This window comes from Peromyscus maniculatus, chromosome 18, assembly GCF_049852395.1.
Source record: "Peromyscus maniculatus bairdii isolate BWxNUB_F1_BW_parent chromosome 18, HU_Pman_BW_mat_3.1, whole genome shotgun sequence".
Lineage (NCBI taxonomy): Eukaryota > Metazoa > Chordata > Mammalia > Rodentia > Cricetidae > Peromyscus > Peromyscus maniculatus.
Window position 1 is genome coordinate 47,346,036 of NC_134869.1, and position 9,804 is coordinate 47,355,839.

Here is a 9,804-nt window from a genome sequence, read left to right on the forward strand (position 1 = left end):
ACCAAAACGGAAAATTCCTTGAGGACAGACCAGACAGTTGGATGGCTTTCCTTTTCTCTTGTTGAGGTAAACCAGTAACACAGCTTATGCTTGCTGTTCATATAATGAATGTCTATGGCTCCTAAAAAGTCATAATGATGCCCTAATCTTTGATGTGATATTTGGAAGTGGGGAGTTTGTTAGCTAATTAAGTCTTAAGATTGTAGCTCCCCTGAATGAAGTATGCCCCTATAATAGAGGAATAATTTAGACTGATTGGCTCTCTCTCTCTCTCTCTCTCTCTCTCTCTCTCTCTCTCTCTCTCTCTCTCTCTCTCCTTTTCTTTCTGTCTCTCTCTTTCCTCTCCTCCCCCTCTGAGACAGTATCTGTCTTCACCAGAAACAGACCTTTTCCAAACAGACCCGCTCATACTTTGCTTTTGAAATCCCAGCTCCTGGACCTATGAAAAATAAATGTTTACACACAAGCCCCCTGGTCTATGGTATTTTTATTATAGCAAATTGACTGGCAGTATTAAATAAATACTTACCGAATAAATGGACTTTCCTAAGGGTCATTAAATTTTTTAATTTACAGATTTTGAATGAATGTATCTCATCATCATATAATATGTGATGATTTGTCAGCTGACCTAACATCTCCTTGGGTTGATCAAACCAAACCATTTTACATTTAGTGACGATGAAAATAAGCAGCAGAGGAACATGTAACCATGACAAACCCGAGACCCGTGGCCTGCCATAACTGATTTTTACAACAAAAGAGCACCAGGAAAACTAGACACTTAAACAAACTGAAGCGCAAGATTTCATCTGATTCAATGTTATGGTCCCACCACAGTCATCACCATCAACAACTTGAACTGTCTTGCAAACTCCATTGAAGAGACACCTTGCTGAGGAACTGAGGCCCACGGGAATAAAGCGACACTCTTATGGTCCCACGATGACCCGTGGTTTGAGCTGCATAAACAATCTCCGGCATTCTCACCACTGCCCCACGCGAGTTTGATAATAGTTATTTACATATGTCATCTGTGAACCAAAGCAGCAAGCTGATGAATGTTCACCACTGAACAAACGATGTGCGGACCGACTAAGCCATCAAAGAGCAAAGTCTAAATTTCAGACCCAAGTTCTGAACATAAATTTATACATTCACCAATCATGGGTTCAAAGACTTTGGTGGGGGGGCTGTAATAATAGTAAATGTGTAATATTCTAGCAGGAAACTACTGTCATGTAGCAGTCTAAGCTAAAAAAAAAAAAAAAAAGAAAGAAAAGAAAAAGACGTGGGTGAAATTTTTTCCTAAAATTTAAAGTTCCCCAAGTGGGGCTGCTGTTTACCAGCTGAAGAGGCTCCAGAGGCTTTTCACTCCCCTGTGGACCTCTGGATTGCCTCACTCAAATATAGATCATCTACTTCCTTCCTCCTCGTATACCATGAAAAAAAAAAAAAGAACTAAAGTTGCAGCAATTTCACCCAATCTGACTCAAATTTCTGAAGAAAAGTACAAACAAGAGCATGGCCCTATCTCTGCCACAATGTGTGCTGGCCATTTCTCAGAAGGAACCTGAACTTTCCAGAACCAGCAGGTTTGAGTGGCTCAAATTCACCATACACATGGAAGAAGGCAGAAACAGAAACACCACGCAGGGTTTCCCACCTTAAATAAGATCACAATAGGCCGCGCCTCTGTGGGTGTGGGACTATCCATGAGTTAACAGAGAACGTGTGTGTGTGTGTGTGTGTGTGTGTGTGTGTGTGTGTGTGTGCCTGTGTGCATATATGTGTGTATGTGTGTGTGCCTGTATGTATGTATGTACATATGTATGTATGGTATGTATATGTATGTATGGTATTTTCCTCCAATGTTTTGAATTCACCATTTCTGAATTTTCAGCTGACAGGAGCAGTCACACATTCATTCTGCTAGTGTATAACACCCTACTGTTGAAGTGAAATTTGTTTGAGAGATGCCCTCTCAAGGAAAATATTCTAGAAAAAAAAAAAAATGTGATGTCACACAGCTGACATTTTGTTAGTTAGATTCTAATGCACACACATACACACACACACACACACACACACACACACACACACACACACACCAAAACTTTTTTGGTTGTATGTCCAGTCCACAATGACAAAGACTATAAAGCCAGGACAAAACAAATTGGAGCAAATAAACTACCTTGCTTTTCTTAGTAGATGATCTTTTTCATAATAGAACAAGCATACTGTGGATATTATGAAGCAGGAGGATTAGAAAGGAGTAAGCACATTTACTTCTTGAATATTTAAGTACAATTTCCTTTACTTTAAAAAATAGACACTTTAAAAAGACAAAGAACTGAGCCTCAAATGAAGTAACAACAGGGTAGCATTTACACATATAGAGAATAATTTTAAATCATAGGGGTTTTGGTTTGCTCTAAAAGGAACCTGTCTCCTCACCAGCCTAGGCCATTGTGACTTGAAAATCTTCTATCTAGCAGTCACTATGGTTATGTCCATGTATTTGTTGGTAAAGAGATGCCTAGCTCACCAAAGAAAGCCAAGTGCTGTTCTGAACTATTAAACTCAACAGAAAGCTTCATGTGCAGCAACAGGAGGTCATAGGCAATTAACATTGCGAATTGGAAGGTTTAGAATCTTTGCATGACCTTTAAAGGGCAACACAGCTGCCCATTCACATGCATGCAATTATACACTGACTGGTTTGTAGGGGGGAAAGTAAAAATATGAAAATATTTAGTAAAACAAGCCTTGTCATCAAAAGCTACTTGGAGCTCTCTAGGTTTTGTGTGTACGGTTTCGTTCTGCAAGGCCCACGATTAAGAGCAAAGGAGATGCTTTTGGCTGGTTGTCTCCATTTTGTCAAGTACTGAATTTGCTTGCCATCATAGTAATTGCTGGAATGCAACGTTATTGCCTTATTGAATCTCACGGTAAGGAGTTTCCAAAACCTACCGCATAGAAAAAGCAATACAAATATAAATTTAATTGAATGACTAGATGTGCTATTGCTAGGGGAAAGGGAAATGTACCTTTGCTAACTGGCCATTCAGGGGAAATCATAAAACAATTACAGCTACTATGGAATAATTTAGGAGACTGAAGGAAGATTAACAGGGCCTCATCTAATATGGGCAAGTATACTCTGGATTCCTTTCTTACATCCCAGGCCTCATATGGACCATTGTGAGCAAATTAGAAGAGTCTCCTTACAGATTGTGTATTCACTACCCATCTGATTTTCGAGCAAGCTAGGTTGTGTATTTTCTGACGGCGATGCCAATCAGTTGCCAAACTGATACCGATTTAGTGAATAGTGTGTCTATTTTATAGTGAGAACCAACAAATACATGTGATATACACATTGAAAGTAGGTGGGTTTTAGAACTCTAACACAAGGTGTGAGGATAATATCAATGTAGCTGATTTGTAACCACTATTTACAAATCACAATTGTATGTTTCAATGTCAGGTTTACATTGGAACTGGGGAGGAATATGCTAAATGAAGTAACACGTAGATATATCCTATGCTTTAAAATGTGTTGGAATTCTCACTGCTACTGTCAATCAACACTTCCCAAGATACTCCTACAGACAGTGAAAAACTGATTTTTATATTTTGTGTTTGTAACTTACTCAATAAAATTATCTCAGAGTAAACAAAACTCTGTATGCTGCATATAACAATGGATCAAAGTGTAAAACTAATTATAAATTATCTTGTTAAACTATAGATGTGCTATAGGTCGTCATATAAACTAGTGGAAAACTAGATATATAAAGACCTTTAATAGAGTTTTCTTGCCTCCTTTAGCACAAAATCAGTATTTTACATGAATACCACTAAAAACATTTGCATAGATATACATGGATATAGAGATTATGTAGAAAGATAACGCACAACAAACATCTAAGTTCTACTTCCTTCATATTCCAATAAGCAATCATTCCTCTTTAAATATCTTTAAAAAAAAGGCAGAAGACGAAAATGAGTAGTTTTACTTCACGATAAGAACTCTGAAACACACTGTACTGAATGAATAGAGTCAACGTGGAAAACCACGTAACGAGTTAGCGTCCCGTGATAACTGCAGAACAGAAGCGAACTTCTAGGTCTGTTTGCTAGTCCCACCTGTCTACAAACCATTCCAGACCACACTCCGAACTTAAAATGCCTGCTCTTTTCTTTATCAATGGACTGTTCAGATAGTTCCGTGTGCACCAGCTGAGGTTCCAAAGAGTTTCCCAACAAAATGGTAAATCCACCTCTTCCGGGGCATCGCAACATCAGCGACTGAGAAGTAAGATACATCCTGCGAAACACTGGGCAAGTAAGGAGCCCAGAAATGATGTTGATCCAGCCGACATGGCCTTCATGTCTAGCAGCAGTCGGTATTAATGAATTTCTTCCCTTTGTTTTGATGGAGCCCTACCAGGAACAGATTGATGAATTGCATTTGTAAATATCAGGCATAGATCAAAGCGGGCAACGTTAGACACTTATTTTTACCTCAATTTACCAAGAAAACAAAACTGCATTATATGGTAAAGTTCCTAATTTTTGCTTGAATTTTCAGTGAACAAAACAGCTGCTGAATAACGCTACTTAATGAGGCACCTCTAATAAAAGACTGCAGACTTGAAAGTGAGGCCACTTAACTGTTTGCACTCAATTGTTTCAGCTCTTCAAATACAATAGAAGTAACCACTGGCACTTTGGAGAGTTCCTCGTCCAGGACACGCATGACAAATCTTATTAGTAAATGTCCATCAGTTTGCAATTTACACCTCAACTTGAACATGATCTAACAGTGCTGTTTTTGGAGAGGCATGATAAGAAATGCCAGGTAAATGCTGGAGAGGCAGAGATTATCCTTCCTGTACAGGGTAAGCCATAAGATTCCATTGGTGCTAAGTCCACCTTAAAAATGTACGTTGCACATTTCCATATAAAAATGCCGTTGAAGATGGCCATCAAAACACTATACCACAATCATTAAATCCAAGACTACTAGATTTTTCTGATAAGGCCAAATAACTTCTCTAAAACATCATATCACCCCAAAGTTTCGTCACTTTATAAATTTTTAAAAGAGGAAAGTGGCTCGGTCTAAAAATAGACCTTGCTTTACAGCCATGTCATCACATTTTATAACTTGGTGGTTAGTAAATACTGTAATGCAGATAATGCAAGGTCTAAGCAGACTGTATCCATTTTGACTCAGGTCCACAAGCCTCTTTACCCTCCAATTTGTCATTGCTAAAGTAGCTAGCACTTTTTCCAATTCAAAATTACACACGCACGCGCGCGCGCGCACACACCCAGAGCCTTCACACTGCCCTCCAGCATAACTTGTAGCATTATATAGCATATATTTGCTTTGACACAAAGGTCTCCTGACTCCCCTTTAAGAAGCTATAAATCAAATAGCACTGTATGTAAGTATGAAGCTAAGCATGCCTGTTTTTAAAGGCAAGAAAATAACCAAGACTTTCACCAGTTTTTTTTTTAAGACTTTCAGTTTTTCAAATGTCGTTTTGAATAAAGCAACACTAGAACTCTATGTGCTACGTGATTCTTACAAGGCTCCCCGGGCCTAAGTACTGGGTTTGCAAGGACAGTGTTCTCAAACCCCTATGCATATAAGTAATACAACCCGGCTGTTTGCACTGGAAATTGGAAAAATTGGAATAAAAGAAGCTTCAGTGTGGTTACTGATGGCCTGTAAGTGGTTACTGATGGCTTTTTAAATTAAGACTCTAAAAAGGTCAAGATCCAAACAATTGACTGGAGAGATCCCTAACAGCATGAAGTAGGAAAAGAATCAAGTATGTCTGATCTGTTATTGGAAAATGTACGATGTTAGGTGCCGATTTTGAAATTGTAAAGGACTCACCAGTTTGGGCATACATGTGCAAACCTGGAAAGGGAAAAGACAATATCCCTCATGCTCTCATTCTTTAAACTGTCAGATGTATGTTTAATCTTTTTTGCCAGTAATCTCTTTTATTACTTCACATGGAAGCCTTAAATTAATTACTCAATTGTCTTAAGTTACCTCACCTAATAGAGCAGTTTAAAGGTGCTAATTGATAACAGTCTGAAGGGTGATGTCTACACCAATCTGACTGGGCAGACAGAAACCAGATAATTACCAGCCAGGTGACAGTCATTGAAATTCACCCTGTCCTGAGAACCTGAGAAGGACCCTCAGACACTGAGTGATTTGGAGAGGGTGCTCTTCAGAGTGGGTGAAAAAAAAAAAAAAAACACATAGGTTTGGGATTGAGAAAGCTTTTGTTTGTTTTCAAACCCAGGAAGGACTTTGAAATTCAAGAGGCAGTTTCACACTCAGAAAAGGAGGGTGTTTTATCCTCTATCTTATTGGCTTGAGACAGACTCATCAAGCACAGGGTGGGAAAGGCTGGTCACTGTGGTAACTACACATTCAATTCCAAAGGCTTCAGGGCTTCGGGCAATTGTCTAACACTGGCCAGGAAGTGGAATACTGGACGAGAAAGCATGGTCTCCCCCAAGGGCTTTTGGAGAGCCTAGGGTACCTCCTCCAGGAGAGACCGGATGGCTCAGCCCGCAGCTCCAGAACAAATAGGACGACAGACCTCAAACTTTGCCTTTGCAAAAGCAGTTTCTGGAAATGTGGCATTTGCTTACTAATGGCAAAGGGCCATCCATCGTCTGAAGACACCTCTTGGTAGACACCTAGCCTTTTAGAAGTGGGGGGGGAGCAAAGCAGGTGGGCAGAAAAACCTGTGCTACTGACAAGATGTGGAAGACATCTGCCCAGAAAGAAATGAAAAGCCATTAGATTCGTCCCCCGCCCCCCAGAGCTGTGCCTTTTTTTTCCCCCTCCTGAAAGCTGTTCATTGAAAGATCCTTTACGAAAAAGCTCTCTTGTTGTAGCCTTTACAAAAAGCTGTTTCATTCGGTCATAACGAGTCTGTTGCCAGAGCGAAAGGAACCTTTAAGCGGGTGAGGCTCCGGAACTTATGAACGCGATTCTTGATGGAAATAGTTAAAGGTAGAGGAAGCAATAGCCCCACGGAAACGCCCACCCGCTGCAGACAGGCCTGAGAATTAACTAGTCAGAAGTGGACAGAAAGTAGGTATTCCAGACAGGCGACCTGCCGCGTTCCGTGGGCCATCATCCGTCTTCATTGATTTCTCCCTTGATTGCAAAGCCCCCCCCCCCCCGCTCCCCAACTCCTTATGAAAAGTCCCAAATGCTCACCAGCCAGGACTGGTGAGCGAGCCAATTAAACCCCACTTGGGTCCTCGCCTAGGTCTCTCGCCTTCTGAAATAAAGAAAGGGAAGACCCTGCTCCCCAAGCCTCCTGTCATGGCTCTGTCCCCCTCCGGTGGTCCCTCTTCCCCGCCCCTGTCCTCACCGTCCGCAGCGAGGGGGAGTGGGGAGGGGAGGGGAGCGGGCTGCGGGACCGCATCTACCCTCATCTTGGTCTCCCGGGGCGAGCTCGCTTCTGCCCCGGGCCCTGGAGGAAGCCGAGGGAAGAGATGTGCCCACGCGGGCTGCGGGGGCGCACGGTCCTCGCGTGGCCACTGGGGTCCCCAAAGCCCCCGGGAAGGTTCCCGAAGGCGCGGCTCGCACCTACCTGCAGCCGGGCGTCCCGGTGGCGGCAGCACCTAGAGATGGTCCTGTAGCTTCCGCGGGCCGATGCCAACCTTACCGCTCACGCATCGCTTCGGAGATGCGGGTCCGCGGGCACCATCCAGGGGCATAGGGACCTGAAGTCCGCCGGTGTGTGCGAGCGAGCGAGTGTGACCCCGGGTGCGCGCGTGGGTGCTGCCTCCTCCGAAGGCTAAAAGGGGGCTCCGCAGTATCTTTCACATACAAGCTGGTGTGTGGGGGGGGGTCCCCTCCCCGAAGCAAGTGGGAGGTGCAAGCGCGCGAGGCCGGTCTGTCTCTGGTCTCTGTTCTTTATCCCACAGTGTCAAAGTAATCAAAAGGTTTGTTGACCCAGGAGGGGCGGGAGGGGAGAAGCCAAAGTCTCCGCAGCCCCCGGCGGCGCCCGCGGTCGCCCCGGCGGTCCTCAGCGATGCGCCCCGTGCGCTCCGCTCCCGCGACTGCTGCGAGGAGGATCCAGGCGGGCTCCAGCCGGCAATCGCCGCTCTTATTCCATCTCCCGATTTGTTTGCTTTCAGCGGCGAGCGAAAGACTTTTTTTTTTTTCCCTCTCGCCCCGCGTCGTCTCTTCTTTTCACACACGCGCGCGCTCACACGTCCCACCCCCCCACCCTCCTCGCCCGCCCGCCCTCCCCCGGGTTCTCTCTGGGGAAAGGCAATTGGACGCGATGATTCACCTTCAGCAGAGCAGCCTCCGCGGTGCAAAACTCCTCGAGTGCCCCGGCTCTCCCCGGATCGGTCAGGCTCCGGTGTGGACCGGTTCTGAGCAGGCTCGCCGGCCGGCTCTGCGCTCAGGCTCAGCCGCCAATCCCCTCTGGCGAGGCGTCCGCGTTCCCGCAGCTCGCACACAGGTCCCCGCCGGTGCCCTCTCCTCCGACACCCGGGCGCCGCCGGTCGACTCCGAGTCCACTTAAGCAGCAACTCCTGGCCAGCTGCAGCCCCTCGACCCCGCCTTCCAGCGCAGCCGGCCGGCCGAGCTCCTCGCAGCCCACCCGCTGCCGCGCTAAGGCATCGTGTGCTCCGGGGAAGGGAAGCAACCCTCTGCTGTCCCCCCGGCAGGCACGAGTGCGCAAAGGTGCGAGTTCCAGCCTCAGACACCAGCGGAGCAGGTGTCGCCTGCCTCCGTGTGTGTGTGTGTGTGTGTGTGTGTGTGTGTGTGTGTGTGTGTGTGTGTGTGTGTGTGTGTCGCTGCTGCTTCTTCGCTAAAGGCAGGAGTGAGAAAGAACGGAGCGAGGGGAGGGGCCCGGAGGAAACAAATCCAGATCACCAGGAGGAAAAAGAAGCAGCCGAGAGCAATCAGAGGCTCCTCCTCTCCGAGCCCCACCAGGAGCGTTGTACTGTCCAAAAGATACCAGTGATGGTGTTAGAAAAAGTCACCCCAACCGGCAGAGCCCCGCTGGTCCACCCTAGAACCCCCGGTTCCACTCAGCTGGCTGACTACCGCATTAGGAGTGACTGGTCCCACTGTACCAAAAACACTGGGCAGGCAGCGAGACATGGGTTCTGACTCTCCAGGCTGGGTTAAGCAGTAAGATGGGATGACGGGACCCGGAGGCTTTGGACTCCCTCTCTCTCTCCTCCCTCCCACTTCTGTCAACAGTGGCTGCAAGCTGTTGAGGGCAAACCACCTTCCTGCAGAAAAACACAGAGAAGAAGACAGGGCGAACGCTGCAAATGCTGGAGTATGTCTCCCTCTAGCGGGAAAACTGAATTAGAACGCTAGGCTGGCTAGCCCTGGGACTCTAATTTTTTTTTTCCCCTCCAAATAAAAAAGAAAATCCTATCCGATTCCAGAGAATTTGGCATTTCTACAACTTCCAAACTCTGATGGATTTAAAGGTAAGATTTTTTTCTGGGCAATCCCACGCCAGCATATTCATTGCTAAAGGAATCTCCTGATGTTTCCAGAAATTTCATAGCAGGACCCTAGAAGGTCATGTCCTTAAGGTTTGGCCAAACTGGGTCTTGTTACAGTGTACCTAAGATCCCGCATGCAAAGCCTTCCTAGACTCAGCTCATTTTGATGGTGTTTATAAATGACAAGACTTTAAACTAGTGGTTAGGATAGCATGAAAAAATGAGTAAGTAAGAGACTTAGACACAAAGAAAGAAAATGCTGACTCG

General features: G+C 45.3%; 1 protein-coding gene across 2 annotated transcripts in view; it reads right to left on the minus strand.

The window, feature by feature from the left end:
* The window catches only part of Tafa2 (TAFA chemokine like family member 2), a 453,279-nt gene extending 444,990 nt beyond the window's left edge, over nt 1-8,289 (minus strand). For both annotated transcript variants that reach the window (XR_013045599.1, XM_015992224.3), the window contains exon 1: nt 7,650-8,289. The gene's annotated coding sequence lies outside the window, so the exon portion shown is untranslated. The remainder of the gene's footprint in view (nt 1-7,649) is intronic.
* Nucleotides 8,290-9,804: the final 1,515 nt, after the last annotated feature.